This window comes from Gopherus evgoodei, chromosome 4 (genome assembly GCF_007399415.2).
Source record: "Gopherus evgoodei ecotype Sinaloan lineage chromosome 4, rGopEvg1_v1.p, whole genome shotgun sequence".
Classification (NCBI taxonomy): Eukaryota; Metazoa; Chordata; order Testudines; family Testudinidae; genus Gopherus; species Gopherus evgoodei.
This window is the reverse complement of record NC_044325.1, coordinates 78,252,378-78,274,005: the sequence shown is the minus strand read 5'-3', so window position 1 is coordinate 78,274,005 and position 21,628 is coordinate 78,252,378. Positions and strand designations below refer to the sequence as shown.

The 21,628-nt window shown below is 44.8% G+C and overlaps 1 protein-coding gene and 1 long non-coding RNA gene across 3 annotated transcripts in view; one reads left to right on the top strand and one right to left on the bottom strand.

The window, feature by feature from the left end:
- Window positions 1-14,450, bottom strand: part of TP53I11 (tumor protein p53 inducible protein 11) — a 61,918-nt gene extending 47,468 nt beyond the window's left edge. Inside the window, exon 1 of one of the 2 annotated variants that reach the window (XM_030559987.1) lies at window positions 14,174-14,450. The gene's annotated coding sequence lies outside the window, so the exon portion shown is untranslated. The remainder of the gene's footprint in view (window positions 1-14,173) is intronic. The other variant, XM_030559985.1, reaches the window with a different exon arrangement.
- Window positions 5,015-20,713, top strand: LOC115650279. The gene is made up of 3 exons (XR_004000048.1): window positions 5,015-5,025; window positions 6,038-6,042; window positions 20,600-20,713. It is a non-coding gene; the product is annotated as an uncharacterized LOC115650279 (long non-coding RNA).
- Window positions 20,714-21,628: the final 915 nt, after the last annotated feature.

Below are 21,628 nucleotides of genomic sequence, written 5' to 3'. Positions count from 1 at the left end.
CCCTGGTTGAGAACCACTGATTTAAAAGGCCTAGCCAGAAGTCCAGCAGCCTTGTGGTTTATCCCACTGTTGAGCAGAAAATACCCCCTTCAATGAAAAAACTTTCTGTAGCCTTAACAGGTCCTGAAATTAGACCTTAAAAAATCATGTCTGTTATCCATAGGAAACTCTCTTGTATTACTCATGAGTAGTGAAGGCACAGCCATCCCAGATTAGTGCAATAAAAATCATGTATATGATATATAGATGGCCCTGAGCCCCCTGGTTTGAATCCAGATCAAATCTTTCCTTACATTCAGGGGGTATTTGAATGTGGGGCTTTAATTTTGGCCTGTTTCTAATTACACATACTAGCATTTAGATACTGTACTACAGTGAAAGCATATTGGAGATTGTAAGATGATACAGGCTGAATTGTTGCCATATAACTAAGATTGATATCTATCCCCTGATATGGCCCCTCAGTGTAGAAGACTGACTGGCAGTAGCTTTTTGTTCCTGGTCTTATTAATTCCTCTGCATGCCAGGTTGTTTTATGGGGTGTTGGTCATTTGCAGTGTGGTAACATGCTCTTACCTCCTCCCTAGACCACTCACAGTATTAACCACCAGTCATCACTCAACTACAGTTCTGAGGCTTATCACTCCCTTGGGGCTTTTTAATGCACAAACATGTCATTTATATACACACACAGCTACCCTCCGCAAGCTGCTTTGTAGAAAGCAGTGTGGAGGCAGCTGACTGACAACTACTATCTGAGGACTGGGACCAGAAGGTGTAACTCAGTTTCTCCTCCCCACCAAACACACCCGCCCACATCACTGCACCTGGTCTGTAGCCTGTCCCCAGCTGGTGAAATCACCATCATTCTTCTGACACCATCATGGTTTCTATGACAACAGGCTGAGGCTAGAAATGTCAGATTTGAAACTCTTGCTTGAGAGAGCCCAATGAGGAACGGTGGATTCCAGGACTGGGGGGAGGGGGTGGGAAGATGACTTCTGAGGGTGCAGAGAGTACTTCAGTAATTCACAAGCTCAAGGAAGCAAAATGAAGTGAAACTATTTGAAAGCAGTTTCCAGTCTATTCTTTTATTTGGGTTCTATGGGGGATGGGAGAAGGGGACTCGGCAGAACATAGTCCTGCAATATCCAATAGATCAGCAAAGTGTGACATGCAGTCATGCTCCCTGAGGCCTTTTGAATGGACTAGTATTTTTACAGAGACACGTAGCGTTTAGTGGATAGAGCAGGGCACTTGGAGGCAGGAGACCTGGGTTCTAATTCTAGCTCTGCCACTGACTTGCCATGTGACCATGGATAAACACTTGGCCTCCCCATGCCTCAATTTCCCCAATTTTAAATTGGAGATAATGATATTGATTTGGCTCAAATGGTGCTGTTAAGATTAAATATCTAAAGTTTTGAGCTGTTCAGAGTTAGAGGATTGTGCAACATTGGATTAATCATGTTATCTAGTTGATAGCCTGCTTATGGTATAATCAGTGCTTCAGAGGAAGGCTAAAAATCTCCATTGGCGTATCTGGCTAACTATACAACATTGATCAAAATCAGAGAAGTCCCTTCTGGTCTCTGACAACCAGCTTATGGTCTGTAGCTGGAGATATGAGGTGTCTCTGCTTGCTACAGGCAGAAAGATCAGACGTGAATAGACTTATGCAAATAACTGACTTTTCGGTTCTTTGGCCATTCCAAAAATTATTTTGCTGAAACCTTTTCTTTTTAGGTTGACCCAAACAAATGAAATTCATGTTGAGTAAAAATGAGAGAGAGAAATTCAAACAATGTTTCAGATCTTAGTAAAACTGAAGTTTCATGAGTTATTTTAAATTGGGGGAGAGAGTGACTTGTGTTGAAAGTGTCAAAAACAAGTTTTTTTTAATTTGAGGTTTTGACCAAAAACAAATTTGAAAAAAATTTGACATTCATGAACTGTTTTGCCTGACTTGAATCTGCCTTTTTTTTTTTGTGGAAAAAAAGAGTTCCAGCTCTAAATGTTATCTTGGAGTGCAAGTAGGAATACTTCAATATGAATTTCAGATATTCAAGAAGCTCTTTGAAAAATCCCTGTCGTCTGGTTACCACCTATAGTTGCCATAAAACTAGCCAGGCATTACCTGTGTCAATGTGGTCACATGAGACACAGGGATGGCATAGCACTAATAGGACCACAACTACCTTGAACTCACTGGCGATATCAAAGTATTAGGTCTTTCCCATTCAGCTCTTGGCAGTCAGTTTACAGGTATCCACGTAGCCTGTGATCATGGTAGTGCCCACTCAGTAGCTGATGCAAGACTGACTTTGGTTTTACTTGCTCTGCTAAATCAGGGAATATACATGGTGTGTGCCATGCACACCTGACAAGCTGTTAACTCTAGAATTATACACAGATCAACAAGGCTCTAGATTGAAATGTGACATGAAATCAAAAGACGTGAGATTAAGTAACATGCATCAGCAACAATGGGTATTCAGCACACAAGCACCTTTTTAGAACGGTGTTCATCAGGAAAAGGGAAAAAATGGAAGAAACCTGTACAGACTGAAAAGGGCAATACTTCTTATACTGCCAGAGGGGTCTTCCCACACCTGCAAAAGGCTAATGCAGAGTCCATATATGGAATAGTCAAGAGAGTGTTCTTGTAACAGTGATTCAAATGTATATTGTTATTACTGCTTAGAAGCCTCAGACATGTTGGGGCCTTGCCAGGGTAGCTCCAGGGTTTTTGCCACCCCAAGCAGAAAAAAAGCCACAATTGTGATCTGCAGGAGCTCTATGGCCAGGGCCAGCTCCAGGCACCAGCATTACAAACAGGTGCTTGGGGTGGCAATCTGCAAGGGGCGACAGTCTGTGTTTTTCCCCTCAAGCAGCGTGCCAAATTGCCGCCGCAGATGGCAGGGGCAGTCTGTGCCCCATTAGGGCAGCATGCACATTTCTGCAGTGGCGGCAATTTGGCAGCAGCTTCTATGTTCAGCTGTCCAGCTGGAAGACAGAAGCTGCGCCGCTGCGAAGACAAGCTGCCACCAAATTGCCGCCACTGCAGAAACGTGCCTGCCACCCTATCGGCACACAGACTGCCCCCCAGCCATCAAGGTGGCAATTTGCACTGCTTCGAGCAGCAAAAACAGTAGAGCCAGCCCTGTCTACTGCCGCTACTTCAGTCTTCAGCAGCAGGTCCTTCGCTCAGAGAGGGACTTGCTACCAAAGAGCCAGACGTGCCGCCCCTTCCCCGTGGCTGCTCCAAGCACCTGCTTGCTGGGCTGGTGCCTGGAGCCAGCCCTGAGCGCTGCTGTCCCATTCACTACATTCTAATGGATGATCCTTGCATCATTCATGCATTTGTCAATATGGATTCATACAGCGGGATAAAAAGTGGGAGGGGTCCCTTCTGTTCTACCAGATGTCAGTGTAAAACATGGCTCCTTAACAAGCCTTGTTTGTCCAAGTGTGGAAGGAATAAGATGGCTATATCTAAGGATTAAGATTAAAAAAAAAAAGCGCCCACAGGGTAATGGGGATGTGGACTCATTCCCAGGTCTGTCTCCCTTTTCAGACCCCATGGCTAGCAACATGATGCTCACATCCAAAATGATTTGGGAGATAATCCCCCATACTTGACCAGAATTGCAGAGATCTCCCCATCTCACTCATCATCCAGTTAAGACATCTGAAGGTTTAAAGTTTTAGGTGTGAGGAAAGGGATACATTACAGGAGAAGCCTCAGGTAAAGTGTGGCAATGACATGCACACTTTTGACTTTCCTTAGGACACTAAAATGCCAATCACTGTGTCCTGAGGATGGCCCTTCCTCACAAGGATTCCAAGTGCCACCCATTCCACGTGGATGATAGAATTATCCTCAGAGAGCGCTGTGGTATTGGAGGAGGATTCTCCAATGGCTCTCTGCAGGCACTGGAACAGACAGGTCATCAGACTCAAGGGTAGTGGTGGGAGAAGATGGAGGTTGCTAGATGCCTCAAACATCAGGGGTTATTGGAGGCATCTTTCACATTTCCGTGCCCTGAAAACTCCACCTGCTGTGAACACAAAGGCACGAAGGAAATAGTATCAGCATACAGAAAACAAAATTCTTCAATGGCAGAATACTCCTCCTCCAGTCAGGAGAAAATGGGAGTCTCAGGGCGTATCTACACTACCACTTACATTGATTTAACGAACATTGCTCAGGGGGGTAAAAAAGTCCCCTCCCACCCCCCAAGCAACACCTGTTTAATGCTGTCCACACCAGTGCCACCAACATGCTTCCGCTTCTTGTTGAGATGGAATAACTATGCCAATAGGAGAGCACGCTCTCTCATTGGCATAATGCCTCTTCACCAGACGTGCCATAGACTTCTGTTAATCCTTCCCTTGCTACCTTTTTCTGTGGCTTCAGATAGCGTCAGCCCTGTGAGTCATGGTATCTGTTTTTTTCCTCTCATCTAGCTCCAAATACTTGCTAGGCACCAACAAAAAGGTGGCAATGTAGTATTTGTTTGCTTTGTGCTGTAGATGGGATGGTAACTTGATTTACTCAGGACATTTTAGCACAGCTACTTCATTCATACATCTGGATAAGATCAACCTTTAATCCATCCTGATTCTTTGGCATCAGCTGGGACGGGAGTCAAAGAAGGAGCTCATCAAATCTGACCCAGAATGTGCTGTGCAACTGCGTAGTGTTAAGGTTCTATCCAGCACACTAGAATGTACAACACAGCTGTGCAGATTGTGTTACTGTTGAGCACAGGAGAGCTGTAGGTCATACCTGAGCAAGTGTCCCAAGTCCTATATTGTCAACACTTCCAGAGTCTCCACTTTCGCTTCAAGTGCGAAGGGCCTATGCTTTGGCAAAGTCCTATTCCCTCTATCTTAAAGTCCTGAGTGACTATAGATCTATTACTACAGTGTCAGATTTTTTTCCAAATTTGTCCACCATATTAGGTGCAGCCCTTGAGTTCCGGGCAAGCTTCCAATGCAACTCTCAGCAGGGCAAAGGGCGTGTGTTCCTTTAAGCAGCATTTCCCATAGTAATTTCTGTTCCAAGACACAAATATCCTGGACTTGTTCTTTACTCACATTGCAAAGCCTGGGGATTTGCCAAGCAAACATTATCTGGCTCCTCAGGAATCAGCAACACAAGTTCCTGCACTTTTACTCTGGTCACTGGGGAGGATAGTCAGAGCCTTGTAGTTCATTGGTGTACACCGTGTATTACCCTTCTGCTGCATGGCATGTAATTAAAGGGTGAGCAAAGGATATTCAAGCTCTCAGTAAGCCCTGGAACTCTGAAATAAACTTGTTTAACAACATACCATGCTCTCTGGAATGCCTTACTTTTTAGTGATTGACTTGTCTATAACATCTTTCATCTTTAAAAGGACCCCCAGAGCTCTTCCAATACTGTATAGGTTGAACATCCATCTCTACGGTGGAATATGGCAATTTTTAATGCGGTTTGAGAATGCTACTTTACTTACATGCCCCCTCCCCCATTACTATATTAGATGAATGCTTCACAAGTCTTTAATCCATTTTTCCTCAACACCACTGAGGTAGGCTAATAGATTTCCAAGATAAGAGGGGGACCATTATCACCTAGCCCAAAGGTTCTCAACTGGGTGTTGCAAGATGGTCACATGCAGAGTGAGAGCTGACAGCCTGGACCCTGGCCATGCATGGGGCCCCAAGCCCCCATTAAGTTACCCTCCCTCCATTTGGGGGGGGGGGGGAAGAGATCATTGCAGTCAGAGGCTTACTGTGTCAAAGAGATCACCAACACAAAATCTGAGGATCACTGATCTACTGACCTCCTCTATAAACATAGCTATAGAGCTTTCCCAAAACAATGCCTAGAGCACAGCTTTCAGAAAAACCTCCAATTCTGATTTAAAAGTGATGGAAAATCCACCACAACCCATGATAAATTGCTCCAGTGGCTAAATCACTCAGTTATAATATTTCACCTTTTTTTCTAGTCTCCATTTGTCTAGTTTAAACTTCCTGCCATTAGATCATGTTATACCTTCCTCTGCTAAATTTAAGATCTCCTTTGTAAGTATTTGTTCCCCCTGTGGATACTTAGATGAATCAAGTGACCTCTTAACCTTTTGTTAGGCTCAAAGAGCTCCATCTATTTTGCTCATCACTAAAAAGGCATGTTTCCTGTCCACTAATCATTCTCATGGTTCTCCTCTGAGCCCTCTCCAATTTATCATTATTCTTCTTGAATTGTGGACAACAGAACTGGACAGTATTCCAGCAGCAGTTGCACCGGTGCCAAATACAAAGGTAAAATAACCTCTGTTTATTCAACTAAGGATCACATCAGCCCTTTTGACCAGTGTCTCACTGGGTGCTCCCATTCAACTGTTTCTCCACCAGCACTCCCAAATCTTTTCTAGAGTCACTGCTTCCCAGGATAGAGTCTCCCATTGTATAAGTACACATTTAGCCATATTAAAATGTAACTTGCTTGGTAAACTGGGCACAAGTAAATGAGCCACGGTGCTCTGTATCTGACCTGTCCTCATCGCTCACCACTCCCCCTATTTTTGCATCAGCTGCAAATTTTAGTGATTGCTTTCTTCCATGTGGTTCAGCATTAAAGAGCTTAGAGCCAAGAACAAATCCCTGCAGAACCCCACTAGAAATATGTCTGCTTGATGAGTCCCTGTATACAATTACATTGAGACCTATCAGTTAGCCATCTTTTAATCCATTTATGTGCCATGTTAATTTTATCACTTATTTTTAATCAAAATAATGTATGGTATAAAGTCAAACACCTTACAGAAGTCTAACATCTACACCACTTTTATCAACCAAATTTTTAATTTTTCTGAAATTACATTTGACAGGATTGGTTTTCCATAAGCCTGTTGACTGGCATTTACCTTCCTTTAATTCTTTAAGAAAGTGAGTCCCATATCAGCCTCTTCATTATCTTGCCAGGGAGTGATGTCAGGCTGACAGGCCTAGGATTACTTAGGTCATCCCATTCGCCCTTTTTAAATATTCACATTGTGCCTCAGTTCCTCATCTGAGGGTATAAGTGACTGTCCTGAGATTACCCTGGAAGTCTGGGGCAGAGCTGAATGTGACTCCAAATGAATAGTGTATCCAACTGAATCTGCAGATGGATTTTGAGAAGCATGAAGTTCTGAGTCAAAAAATTATATATACCCGCTCCCTATAATCAAACAAGCACAAGGGGATCTTTTCGTGACAGTAAATAGTCAAGGCCTATTATTATTTCATATACACTATGCCCCTTAGTGCTACAGTGGTTCCTTGACAGAGCTCTCAGTCAGAAGCAAATGTACCAGCTGCTGAGTCACCAACATAATTTCTCAAGATCTGAGGGTTTTCTTTGTAGGCCTCTTATTCAGCTGCTGAGCTAGCCTCATACTGCTAGGTATCAGAGGGGTAACAGTGTTACTCTGGATCTGTAAAAGCAGCAAAGAGTCTTGTGGCACCTTATAGACTAGAGGTCGGCAACCTTGCAGAAGTGGTGTGCCAAGTCTTCATTTATTCACTCTGATTTAAGGTTTCGCATGCCAGTAATACATGTCAATGTTTTTAGAAGGTCTCTTTCTATAAGTCTATAATATATAACTAAGCTATTGTATGTAAGGTAAATAAAGTTTTTAAAAGTGTTTAAAAAGCATCATTTAAAATTAAATTAAAATGCAGAGCCCATGGGACCGGTGGCCAGGACCCAGGTGTGTGAGTGCCACTGAAAATCAGCTCACGTGCCACCTTCGGCACACGTGCCATAGGTTGCCTACCCCTGTTATAGACTAACAGACGTATCGGGGGTGAATACCCACTTCGTCGGATGCATACTGCTGACTCTGTAAGGGCAGACAGGATTACAACCTGAAATGGCATGGCTGCAAGCCCTGTGCCCGTAGCAGGCAGTGGGCCAGACTGCTGTCCCTGTCTGGCTTTCCCCTTGCAGCTGTATATGTCACAGTTCAAAATACCTTGCATGTGGTTTATATTTAAAACAGGAAGAGGGATTTCTCTATGGTGTTAAGTAACAGAAGGAGGTCGCATTCTAATCTCCGTCTCAGATGCATAACCCCTCAATCAGGCTGCTGCTAGCAAGTCCAAAGGGACACACCTATGTGCAGAGCTGCATGCAGTCATACTGTCACCGACCCCACAGCAGAACATAACTGATTGTAAATTGAGCAACAGTTAACTCAGACATATGAGACAGAGAAATCTATGGTCCAAATTAAAATCCCAGGGCCAACTTCAATGAAGCCCATAGTGATGATGGGGATCCCAGTCTCCTTTCCAAGCGTGGCCCAGTAAATTCAGGAGCCAAAAAAGTTCTTCTCCCCCTACCTATACAACCTTTGCACCTTTCCCAGACCATCTAAGGCTGCCAGTGGATATACAATTCACCACAAACACTTTTCTTGATCTCTCTGCAGCCCTTGCTGTGAAGCGGGCCCTTTCCCCTTCTCTTGATGGCAGATGTCACCAAACTTCTACCCCACAGCCACATGAAAAAGAGAGGGGACCAGACAGTGTTCTAGCACAACGAGCAGAGGGTTGGGACTCAGGAGGCCTTGGGAAAGTCATTTTGCCTTTCTTCCTTGGTTTACCCCCTTTAAAATGGGAATAACCCTGACCCATCCCTAGTTTATGGATGGATTAGTCAGTCATGTCTATCCAGGAATTTGACTATGTCAAGCACTGTAAAAATGTGCTAAGTAGGCAGTTCCATGTTATGGATATTTCCCCAAGAGGAAGTTAATGATTCATGTGACTGGAACACCCAGGTGTCATGACTGGTCACATGGAGAATGGGAAAGAAATGCATTTCCATTATGAAACAGTCTGGTCTAGTGATTTGAAGCAGAGATTTCGGAGTTGGGACTATCAAGTTCTTATACTGACCCTCTGTGTGCCTCCTTCAGGGACGGGAAGTGAATTCCTGTGCCTCATTCTCCCAATCTATAAAATGAAAATAACACTAACTGGCTGCACAGAAGGGCTGAGACACAATTAGTTTGTCTTTATAAAGCTCTTTGAGATCTCAAAGGCAGCACCGGAGAGACAAATTACTACTAATTTTGCTGAATGTGTGAAAGACAAAGCCCTGAAGTTCCAGCTTGGTTTTTAATCTTTACAGATAACTTCACCCATAGTGCTAAAAAAAGACAACTCTGATAGCCTGGGGAACCCTAGTTAGTTTGGCATCTAGGAACCAAGGAGAAAGCTTAACTTACAAAAGAAGAAGTTACAAGATTCCATTTAACAGCAGCTTGTCTCTCTGGTCCTTTCCTAGGGCAATTTTTATCTGCTCTAGAGACAAGTCTCCAAGAGTCTCTTTCCAAAGATTTGTTTTTATGCTACTATATTTGAAATGTGAAAATAATATCTGCTTTCTATAAATAGTATCCCCAGAGTGTCAAGACCTTTCCTGTTGGTTTTAGGCAACAAAAAAAAAAAAAAAACAAAAAAACCCATACACCACACACACACAAACTCCAAACAATTTTTTTGTTCATGTGTGTATCTTCCAGTGAAAGGGAAAGAGTTAAAACAAATGCAACAGCAAAGGAAAAATACAGGCACAGAAGATGATCAATACCGTATCAAAATATCAGTCTCAGTGGTCTGGTATCATTCCTGCTATTCCAGTTCAGACCAATGGTCCATATCATTCCATAACTTATCAATCATTGGTCTGCACAGTGTGGTATCCTGCCTCTAGCAGTGGGAAAATTATTTGTATTGCAGTGGCATTTCAGAGGCTCCATTCAGAGATTAGGACCCCAATGTGTTAGCTGCTGTACAAAACACATTGGGGCACAGACTCTCTTCCCAAGAGCTTGCAATCTAATGCTTCAGGGAGGAGGTGGGGGGCAGAAGACACCTCCTCCTAAAATGCTTGACTCATTGTGCTACACTCTTCATAGGGGCTGGGTATGGCAACAGAGAGTCCTTCCTGATCTTATGATGTTCAGAAAGTGAGGTAGTGTAAGGGTTAACTGCCTCAAACTCTTATTCACTTCAATGGGAGCTCCTGGTGCTCGAAGCGCACAAAATGCATTTGACTCAAAGTGAACAAAATGTGCACTAGGGCCTGATCCAATGCTCAGCAAAATCAATGAAGAGAGATTTTGCTTTGGATGGGACCTAAGCCTCAGGGCTATGGGTTTCATGTGTCTTTTTTGGCTGAGCTGATGGAGATATTTTAGTGGGGTTCCATCTCCCATGTGGCCATGCCTGTGGAAGGGCGCTTCTGCCCAGAAGGCTCCTATCCGCTACAGCCAACATGTTATGCCATGGGCTGCTGAATGGAATGAAGTTTCCTTGGAGACTAAATGAAAGACATCCTCTTTCCTCCCTACCAAAGAACCTCAACCCTCCCGGAGAGGAGAGGGGAGGGGTAACTTAGTGGTTTGAACATTGGCCTGCTAAATCCAGGATTGTCAGCTCAATCCTTGAGGGGGCCAAAAATCTGTGTGGGGATTAGTCCTGCTTTGAGCAGGCAATTGGACTAGATGATCTCCTGAGGTCCCTCCCAACCCTAATATTCTATGATATCTAGTTTGTGCAAGGCAAATGCCAGAGTAGAGGTCTGCATGAAAGTTGCTGTGAGGAAAGAGGAGCCCTACCCTAGACTAGCACTGAGAGAATAACAGGGACATAATCTGGAAGTGACTAAATTATACTCCTTTTGATTAAAATCATCTTACTGATCCCTAGGCTCTACAGAGCAGGGAGGGTGTCAGGAGTCAGTACTTAGCGTGTGTGTGTGTATATATATATAATCTGTGTATCTGCACAGAGTTTTTATGCATGCTTTCAGCCTGTTCTGGTTGGTTAAGTCACCTCCATAGCGAGTCTAAGGATTTTAATTTCATTTGGACTTCAGGGCTTTTCTGAAAAGCTCCCTCTTTCTGGGGAAATCACCCTTTCTTCACATGAGGATCTTTAACTTTATTATGTTGCAGTCTCTGTTTCTAGCTGAGCTACTAAATGTCACTTCTTAAACCACTGCCTAGGTGTCTCTTTAGAGACAAGGCAAGAATGGCTTCTCCTCTTGTGTGCACTAATGGCACAGCAACGCTGCAGTAAGACACCCACACTGACCCATGACAACTGACTTGGGGGATTTTTAATTGCAATGTAATCACTTGGGCTCAGGCTACAGCTTGAGATCTGGGACTCTCCCACCTCACAGAATCCTAGAGCCTGGGCTCCAACCCAAACATCTACACAACAATTCAACAGCTCCACAAGCCAGCACAGACGAGCTGTGGGTTTAATTACAACTTAGACATGCCCTAACATCTCAGCATCCAGCAGCACTGGTGGTAGCTCGAGTGCAGAGGAAACCCTGGCAGCTGCTAGCCCTTTTTACCACCATATCCTTGGGGCCTGCTCTGTGCAGTTACAAATGACCCAGTGATTTAATAGGTACGGACTAATGGGAACCATGTCTCCTTTAGCACTCAGACTTTAAGGTCAGAAGGGACCATTATGATCATCTAGTCTGACCTCCTGCACAATGCAGGCCACAGACTCTCACCCATCCACTTCTATAACAAACCCCTAACCTATGTCTGAGTTATTGATGTCCTCAAATTGTGGTTTGAAGACCTCAAGTTGCAGAGAATCCTCCAGCAAGTGACTCGTGCCCCATGCAGCAGAGGAAGGTGAAAAACCTCCAGGACCTCTGCCAATCTGCCCTGGAGGAAAATTCCTTCCCAGCCCCAAATATGGCAATCAGTTAAACTCTGAGCATGTGGGCAAGACAACTATTGTTGAGATGTTGAGAAATTTTTCAGGGGCAGGGGGGGAACCCCACACACAGTCCTAGGGACCTGAAGAATGAGACAGAGGCCTTGTCCAGACTTACTCCCTGTCCCCCAAGTCAAGCAACCTTAACTTGATTGGAAACCCCACCAAACCCACCATTAGACACTAACTCTCCCAACTTGCTCTTCTAAGACGGAGCTAGTGTCGGTGAAGAACTCCTGTGCTAGGGCAATGGAGGTCACATGAGCACCTAGAAAGATCTTTAAATCTAGCTCAGAAGTCTGCCTCAGACTTCACCCTTCCTCCAACTGCCTCCAGCCTAACAGATAATACCCATGATTTTCCCTGCTTCCAGGCAGGCAGTCTCAACTCCCCTCTTTTCCTCGTCCCTCACATTGCCATATTCTGCTGCTGCCTCCTTTATAACAGCTTTGAAATCCATCCCTGCCTCTCTTGCTCGGTGCTATGGGTTCCTTTTCCGCAGGCTCCCAAACACCCACCCTAGCTCTCCCACTACAGAGTATCCAAAATTAGCTGTGACTATATCACACAGACCCCAGCCTCACATGAGTCCCTCCACTGGTTCTACATCCGCTACTGCATTTATTTCAAATTTCTGCTCTGTACAGCCTACATCTCATCTGTGGTCACCTGCCACTCCCTTATTTGGACCCTGCACCTCCCTCTTTCCACCAATTCCACAGTGTTGGATGTTAACACCAGCTGAAGACAGTCTCGGCACCCAAGAGCGGAATTAACAGGATACGGATTGTGCCATCCAAGCAAGGCTCACACAGAATAAGGTGGTTCCTTCCTCCTTCTATCTAGCCATCCTGTCTGTTACGTTCTTCAGCACCCCGTCTCATGATCAGTTCATACTGGGACAGGTACCAGGCTTTGCTACCTACCTAAAGCACCATGCATACCTTCATTGTACTCATGCAGATGTCAAATCAGGCCAATATTAAGGGTTCTGCTGGTGAAATTATCCTAATCAATGTCAGCTCAATGTCCAAATCCAGTTCATTCTGACAGTTGGATGAACTCTGAGAAGCAAATGTGAGTGGACTAATCTTTTTTGTTGTAAAAGCAGGCAGTGACTAAGATGCACAGGGAGCAAACATGTCAACAAAAAAAAGTGCAATTGATACCAGAGGAGTTGTATCTCTCCAGACACAAGGAGCTAGATCTACTTCCTTACCCAGAAAATAATCAGTGCCAGCCACAGTTGCTTTTGTTCACTTCAGGTCTACCTTGTGGCAGCTCTTTGGAGCAGAAGTGTTACAGGATGAAATGTGCAAGTGGCAGCATGAGTCTACAAAAGTCACATAGCCGCTCACCTCTTGCCATACCACTACTCACTCTTGGCAGAGACCTGAGAGGGCAACCTCTCCTACACGCCTTTGTAAAGGTTTGCATTGGGAAATTTGGAAGTGGCTCTAGGAGGAGAGGAGAAGTTGCTGATTTGCACTGAGACAGAGACTTAAGAGATCAAATAAACTGTACATTTGGATTCCCAGATTCTGCAGCTGGGGAGTCCCAAAGTAATGCTATGGTTCACAGCCTTGTCTCTCATTTACTCATGTTTCCTTGAGACAAACACAGAGGCCATCATTACCGTAACAAGCAACGCAAGAACTAGCGGTAAAGGAAACCCCCTACAATTGCAGGCAGATTACCTGCTTCCTCACCCAGGAAGGGATGTCCCTTTTTCTGATACATGTAGCACTGTCATGTATCAAAATGCAAAGACCCCTCCACAAACACCACACATACACACGTGCATCCAGGTTAAACAGCTGGAAGTTCTTTTCTGATGCCCTTGTGTGACGATTACTATACAAACCTCAAAACAATACATTACTACACACATCCCTCACGTGAATTTCACACCAATACGTGGAGAGGAATAAGCAGACTGTGCAGCTTTTTTCCCCAAAGAGGACGCGAGAAATCTCAAGGCATTTACCATTACAGCGTTCCCCGGGCTATTCGTTACCTGGGAGCAGGAAGTGGCTCTTAACACAAAACCACACCAGAAAGATTTTGTGTTGCTTTACAACTTTCCATCTCCCAAGTCAATGCAAATACTGGGAACGGCGGGGGGGGGGGGAGTCAGCAAATCCCTCAGTTCACGAGCACAAAACAAGCCAGCTGGCGGTACAAAGAAACACAACAGGCGCAGCAAAGAGACATCAGTGCAGTGCCTTCCCAAGACGAAACCAGGGGCCAGCCAGACCTGCTTAAACTAGCGAGCAGCAAAGAAACATTTTTCCCAGAGAGAGACCGATAACTGCTGGGCTAGAAATTGGAAAGAGAGAGAAAAGTAATTGCACTGAAACCGAACACACAAACTTACAGCCTTAGAGCATGGTCTCCCTGGAGTTGGCGGGGGGGGGGGGTTGCGTGGTCTATCGAACGCCACCCCCACGTGAAAAATAATTTCCACAAACAAATTCACATCTTGCTGGTCAGTTGCAGAGACAGAAACTGACTAGACGAAGCGCTCTCAGCCGGGGGTCCTTTGTGCAATCTACACTTACCATAATAAAAGCCAAATCTAGCACCTCCTCTACATTACCATATTACACCAATCACACGTCGCATCGAAAAGCAAAACTGCTGTGCTGTTGCCACCCACACGCTGTGCTGATTAGCTTAAGAGACATCCGCAGAAACCGAGCGCCTAGAAATCAAATCTTCAGGATGCGCTTTTACCGTAATTAATAGAGTACACTTCGCACGGTTTTTCAATTTACAGAGTGTGGGACCAGACTAACCGAATGCCGTAAATATTCCAACCACGTTATTATACTGCTTAGTTTTAGAGAGACAGCGTGAGATTAGCCCATGCTGATTTAGCTTTTACCATAACAGCAGGAATAATGTACTCTTAGCGATGCATTATTTATGCGGCAATAAATCCTTTGGGGGACTTTGGTGATACAGTATATTAAAAAAGTAAGAGTTATGCTCAAGTCACTAGAACCCCCTCCCCCTCCCCCGGACTGAATTGTAGCTTTTAGTGCATTAAATCTCTCTCTCACACTTACACACACACAAAATGTGCATACAGCATACAGCACCTGAACAAAGATCCTACTGTCCCAGTATGTGTCTCATTCTCCTCACAGTCCAGTTGTGGATTTCAGGGCCCTTCTTTTTCCGTCTTGTAGCATCCTCTCTATCCCTGTCAGTATTTCTTCATTTTTCCTCTTGCTTTAGAATGCGTCCCTATCCCATTTTGTAACCACACTCAATACTTTCAAAACAAATAACAGCAGAACCAATTATGGCACAATGCCAAGCTCAAAACACTCCTCAAACTACCAAAGAAACTCAAGCTCCACATCATACAAAAGCTTGTGTAAATGGACAAATCTTGCAACATTCTTTGAAGGGTGTGTCAAAACCCTTTCCATGTGTATCAAACATACATTATGAAATGGCTTTAAAGCCAAGGTGCCTTAGTCTTGACCTTGTAGTGCCCCCAGGATAGGTCTGGTGCCTGTCTGAATACTGCTTTTCTAATGTACCACAAACCTGAACAGCGAAAACCCTAATTATTCCAGTCTTGTTCTTTCTCCTGCCACCCTCCACAAGAACCTCATTCCTAATCTACAAAGCCCCCTGTTATTTCAGCCTTGGGTCCCCCTTCCTACAACTTTGTTGATGCACCTTATTTCTGACCTGTAGCAATCCTTGCTATTCCAGTCCTGAGCAAAGACTGAAAAGTCTGGCTGCTTGTATTGATGTATTTATTTATTGTTAATTATGATAGATGTTAGCTCAGTTGAGATCAACAGACTGATTATATTTGCAATCCAAACAAGTCTCAAGCCAAGGGCTCCAGACTACTCCACTGTTCTCCCATTCCCCTCCCCCATTCATTAATGTTCAAACTATTTGTATGGAATGTCACACATCATGGATTATTTAGGATTCTAGCAAAAACACAAGGAACAAGAACAAAGAAGTGCATCAAAGGCCCAATTCCTGGGGGTGAGGGACAAACAACATGGTATCACTGTGAAAATAAATCATTTGTGGAGAATAACATAACTCGCCTCTTTGCTCATCCTTTGGTTCCGCTTACAAAATCCACCAATGAGATTAAATTTTATTTGTGCATTACTCTGAAAAGATTGTCAGCTCTAAATATAGACTAAAAGCAATGCCTTTCAGATGGTCTCAAAAGCCCCTTGTAATAAAAGAGAAGAGGGAAGGATGCTCCTCTTTGGGACTTTGATTTTCTTTTATACATTTTGAACAGTTATACAATTCCCTTTTAAAATACAACTTCAAAAAAAAACCCACAAAATTGTTTCAGTGGAATTCATGCAGGTGAAAAGGGCTGGAATTAGAGACTGCAGCCCTCAAAACAGATTGAGCATGGGCAGCAGCTGGGCACACTTCCCCATCCTAACCACTACCAATAATTCTCAGTCCTGTCCTGGTGGAAGACTCCCACTATCATATCCAACAATAGGGACATTTGGGGAACTAGTCAGATGCTTTTTAATTCTATTGCAATACATTAGAATAGGGGAGATGGGGGGTGAAATGAACGGGGGACATAATGGGGAAATGATAAAAGTGTTCTAACATTAAAGGCAGTTGGCGTGTCGTCTCTAGGAATCAGTAGAAAGCTCCATTTCTATAGTCACTTCAATCCTTGATGTCCCTTCTGAGACTTCCAACAAGATGACATCATCATGCCAAAGGAGCTGGTAGCTTTTGTGATTTGCACACTTACTCACTGGGAACTGGACTTAAATCTCCCAACCCTTTCATTTCACATAGTCCAAAGCTAGTTAGAACATGGAATTTCCATTGTATAGAAACTGACATTTTGAATTATTTTTTTTTATTATTCTAAATTGAAACAAAAATCTGAAATTTCCCATGGAACAAATGCCAGAAAAAAGTCAAGTCAGAACCATTAAGATGTTTCATTCTGATTAAGTCAAAACATCAGAATATAATACAAAATATGTATATTCAAAACAAGATGGGACATTTTCACCTTATTGAAATGAAATGTTTTGACGTTATGCAGACAAAATTAGTTTATTTTTTATCACAAATTTAGCTTAAATCCACACATTCCAGGAAAGCATTTTGATTGAAAATCAATGGCCCCCAGGCTCCTAAATGCCTAATGCTCTTTTGAAAATGGGACTTGGGTACTTTAGAAAGTATTGTTCCTGTACTGAATTTGAATCCATAACCTAGAAGCCAGGTCTAAACCAAAAGTCAAGTCAACACAGCTACATCACTCAGGCTGAGAAAAATCCACAACCTGAGTGACACAGTTAAGCCAGCCCTCACCATAAACAACACTAAGACAAAGGAAGAATTCTTCCATCAACCTAGCTACCATCTCCTTGGGGAGTGGATTAACTACAGCACTGGGAAAACCCCTCATGTTGCTGTAATGAGTGTCTATGCTGATGCGGGACAGCAGTGCAGTTGCAGTGCTGTAGCCGTACCACAGCAACATTTCTTGTGAAGACAGCCTGGTATGTCTACACTATGAAATTAGGTCGATTTTGTAGAAGTCTATTTTTAGAAATCGATTTTATACAGTCAATTGCATATGTCCACACTAAGCATATGTCCACCCATTAAGTCGGCGGAGTGTGTCCTCACTACTGTGGCTAGCATTGACTTACGGAGCGAAGCCCTGTGGGTAGCTAACCCACAGTTCCTTCAGTCTCCACCACCTATTGGAATTCTGGATTAAGCTCCCAATGCCTGATGGGGCAAAAACGTTGTCGCGGGTGGTTTTGGGGACATGTTGTCAGTGCTTTCCCTTCCCCCTCCCCCCGGGTGAAAGCAATGGCAGACAATCGTTTCCCACTAGACACCAGGGCGAGTAGAAGAGCACAGCAAGGCGCGCTGCGCATCAGAGATACTTTAAAAAACAGTTTAATGACTGGCCAGGCTTCGGTGTGACAGTTGTGTGTGTTTCTCCTTGATGCAAACCTGTCCCTTTTGTTGATTTTAATTCCCTGTAAGCCAACCACCCTCCCACCTTTGAAATAAAGTAACTATTGTTTTGAAATCATGAGTTCTTTCTTTATTAATTAAAAAAAAAGAGAGAGAGAGAGATAACGGACAAGGTAGCCCAGTTGGGTTGGGGAGGAGGGAAGGACAAGGCCACATTGCTTATTGGAGCCACACTAAAAATCAAACTGTTTGAATGACAGCCTGCTGTTGCTTGGGCCATCCTTTGGAGTCGAGTGGCTGGGTGCCCAAAGCCTCCCCACCCCGCGTTCTTGGGTGTCTGCTTGAGGAGGCTATGGAACATGGGGAGGAGGGTAGGCAGTTATACAGTGGATGCAGTGGGGGTCTGTGATCTTGTTGGCTTTTCTGCAGCTTCAACAGACGCTTCATGTTGTCCGTTTGCTCTCCCATTAGCCTCAGCATTACGTCCTGCCTCCGCTGTTCACGCTCACTTAATTCTCTCCTGGTCTCTGCCACTGAATGCCTCCATGCATTAAGCTGTGTCCTCTCAATGTGGGAGGACAGCATGAGCTCGGAAAACACATCATCGCGAGTGCTTTTTTTTTGGCCCTCTAATCTGCGATAACCTCAGGGACGGAGATGATAGCGGGAGCATAGAAACAGTGTGTGCTCTACGATTGTGGGAGGACTGCATGTCACCTGTGCTGCTGAGTTCAGCACGCTGACCAAACAGGAAATGAAATTTAAAAGTTCCTGTGGCTTTTCCTGTGTACCTGGCTAGTGCATTGGAGTTCAAAGTGCTGTCCAGAGCGGTGACAATGGAGCACTCTAGGATAGCTCCCGGAGGCCAATACTGACAATTTGCATCTGCGCTACCCCAAATTCAACCAAACAAAGTTGATTTTAGCACTACTCCCTGGTTGTGTGGACACATTCATTTTTAAATCGACCTAACACGGCTAAATTTGACCTAACCCCGTACTGTAGATCAGGGCCAACTCTGAAGGCACATCAACACTTGCAAAGTTACAGTGCCGGCAGTTACAGTGCCGCTCAGAGGGCGTTGAAGGAAAACCACTGTTGCGGTTTACACTGACAGCTGCCTGCGCAATAGCGTGTTCACACTTGCAGCACTTGCAGCGGTATTTGGAGCAGTGCGCTCTGGGCAGTTATCCCACAGAGCACCTCTTTCTCTTTTGCTGCTAAGATTTGGGGGAAGGTGGAGGGGGTCTCGGGGCATCCTGGGTCCTGTCCCAATGCCCTGTGATGCATTGCTTTGCATCCCAGTAATCCCTGTGCTTTTGTCCACATTTGGTGCCATCTTTCAATGGTTTGTGTACTGCGCCTCCTGCCCTGCATCTTTCTGGCTGCGAGAATGGATCCCGAGCTGCTGACTAGTATGCTGCTCGCTCTGACCAACACATCGCGAGTGTCAATGGACTTATTCCTTAAACTACAAAGGCAAGAGGAATGCAAAATTGATCTCGGCATGCCTACTAGCTACAACACGAGAATGCTTGTGGCATTCACAGAGGTGCTGACCACAGTGGAACGCCGCTTTTGGGCTCAGGAACCAAGCACTGAGTGGTGGGATCACATCATGATGCATCTCTGGGATGACGAGCAGTGGCCAATAGGAGTGCTGTAATCACCATGGTGTCTACACTGGCACTACAGCGCTGTAGCCCCGGCGCACAAAGCTCTACGCCTTTTGTCGGGGTGGGTTTTTTAGAGCGCTGCATCTGCGCAGTTTCTGCTCACTAAGTGACTTGGCAGTGTGTACACCTCGGGAGTTACTGCGCACAAAGTTGCCAAGGTAGACGAGGCCTGAGTTAGACTGGTGGTTAATCTCAAAAGAAAGTTATGAGAAGACCAATGATACTAATGTGTAAACTAGTTTGCCAGTACTTCTCATCTGCATAGCAGTGTAATGTTATAAGGATTGTAGTTATTTAGATTTGTTCACAGCAAGATTAATTAGTATATGCAGTATAAAGTCACCTTTACAACATTTGTATCAAATTTGTGTGATTTGGAGCTAACCGTGTGATTTATTATTACTCTGTGGTATAAAGGAGACCATATACAATTCTGAATTATCAGCTCACTGTTCCTCTGGGAATGGCATCAGATCATTAAATCAGGCAAGGGAGAGGAAGGAGTAAAACATAACCTCCTGAGTCAAGTAGAGGTGTTGAAAACAGTGATGTAGAAGGAAAAGGGAGAGCACTTGAGAGAGAAGATATGGCTTTTGGGTTTGGCTGATGAGGATACTTCAGAGAGACAGGCTAAGATAGTGGATTGAATGGAAAGAGGCTGCTGATCAAAGGTGGAGAGGGAGATGGTGTGATTCATCATTATACAGATGGTAGCTAATGCCATATAAATGGGTGAGATTGCCCAGAGATACAAAATAAAGTGTAAAAAGAAGGTGGCCAAGGACAGGTAGCCCTTGGTGTGCAGCAGGGGTGGGCAAACTTTTTGGCCCAAGGGCCACATCTGGGTATAGAAATTATATGGCGGGCCGTGAATGCTCACGAAATTGTGTGTTGAGGTGTGGGCTCCGGCTGCAGGTGCGAGCTCTGGGGTGGGGCCAGAAATGAGGAGTTCAGGGTGTGGGAGGGGGCTCCAGGCTGGGGCAGGAGGTTGGGGTGCAGGGGAGGTGAGGGCTCCATCTAGGGTGCAGGCTCTGGGGTGTGGATGGGGATGAGGGGTTGGGGGTGCAGGAGGGTGCTCTGGGCTGAGACCAAGGGGTTCAGATGGTGGAAGGGGGATCAGGGCTGGGGCAGGGGGTTCGGGTGCGGGAGGTGGGCAGGCGTGCAGGCTCTGGGGAGGCACTTACCTCAAGCAGCTCCCAAAGGCAGCGGCATGTCCTCCCTCTCGCTCCTACGTGGAGGCGTGGCCTGGCGGCTCTGCACGCTGCCCTGTCTGCAGGCACTTGGGTTGGGGGCAGCATGTGAAGTTCCCTAGCTGTCCCTACATGAAGGAGCTGGAGCGGGGACATGCTGCTGCTTCCAGGAGCCGTACGGAGTTGGGCAAGCCCCTGACCCCGCTCCCTGGCTGGAGTGCCGGAATGGGGCGAGCCCTGGACCCCGCTCCCTGGTGGGAGCTCGAGGGCCAGATTAAAATGTCTGGAGGGCCAGATACGGCCCCTGGGTCAGAGTTTGCCCATCCCGGTGTACAGCCACAGTGGGAGTGGGGAGTAGGAGGACACCCCAGAAGAGACAGTGAAAGAACAGTCTGAAAGGTAGGAAGAAAAGCAGGGAGGAGAATGAACAGGAGTACTTGTGGCACCTTAGAGACTAACAAATTTATTTGAGCATAAGCTTTCATGAGCTACAGCCCACTTCATAAGATGCATAGAATGGAACATATAGTAAGAAGATATATATACATAGAGAGAACATGAAAAGGTGGAAGTTGCCATACCAACTGTAAGAGGCTAATTAATTAAGATGAGCTATGATCAGCAGGAGAAAAAAAACTTTTGTAGTGATAATCAAGATGGCCCATTCCAAATAGTTGACAAGAAAGTGTGAGGATACTTAACATGGGGAAATAGATTCAATTTATGTAATGACCCAGCCATTCCCAGTCTCTATTCAAGCCCAAGTTAATGGTATCTAGTTTTCAAATTAATTCTAGTTCAGCAGTTTCTCATTGGAGTCTGTTTCAGAAGCCTGTCTGTTGCAAAATTGCCACCCTTACGTCTGTTACTGAGTGACTAGGGAGGTTGAGGTGTTCTACTGGTTTTTGTATGTTATGATTCCTGTCAGATTTGTGTTCATTTATTCTTTTGCATAGAGACTGTCCAGTATGGCCAATGTACATGGCAGAAGGGCAT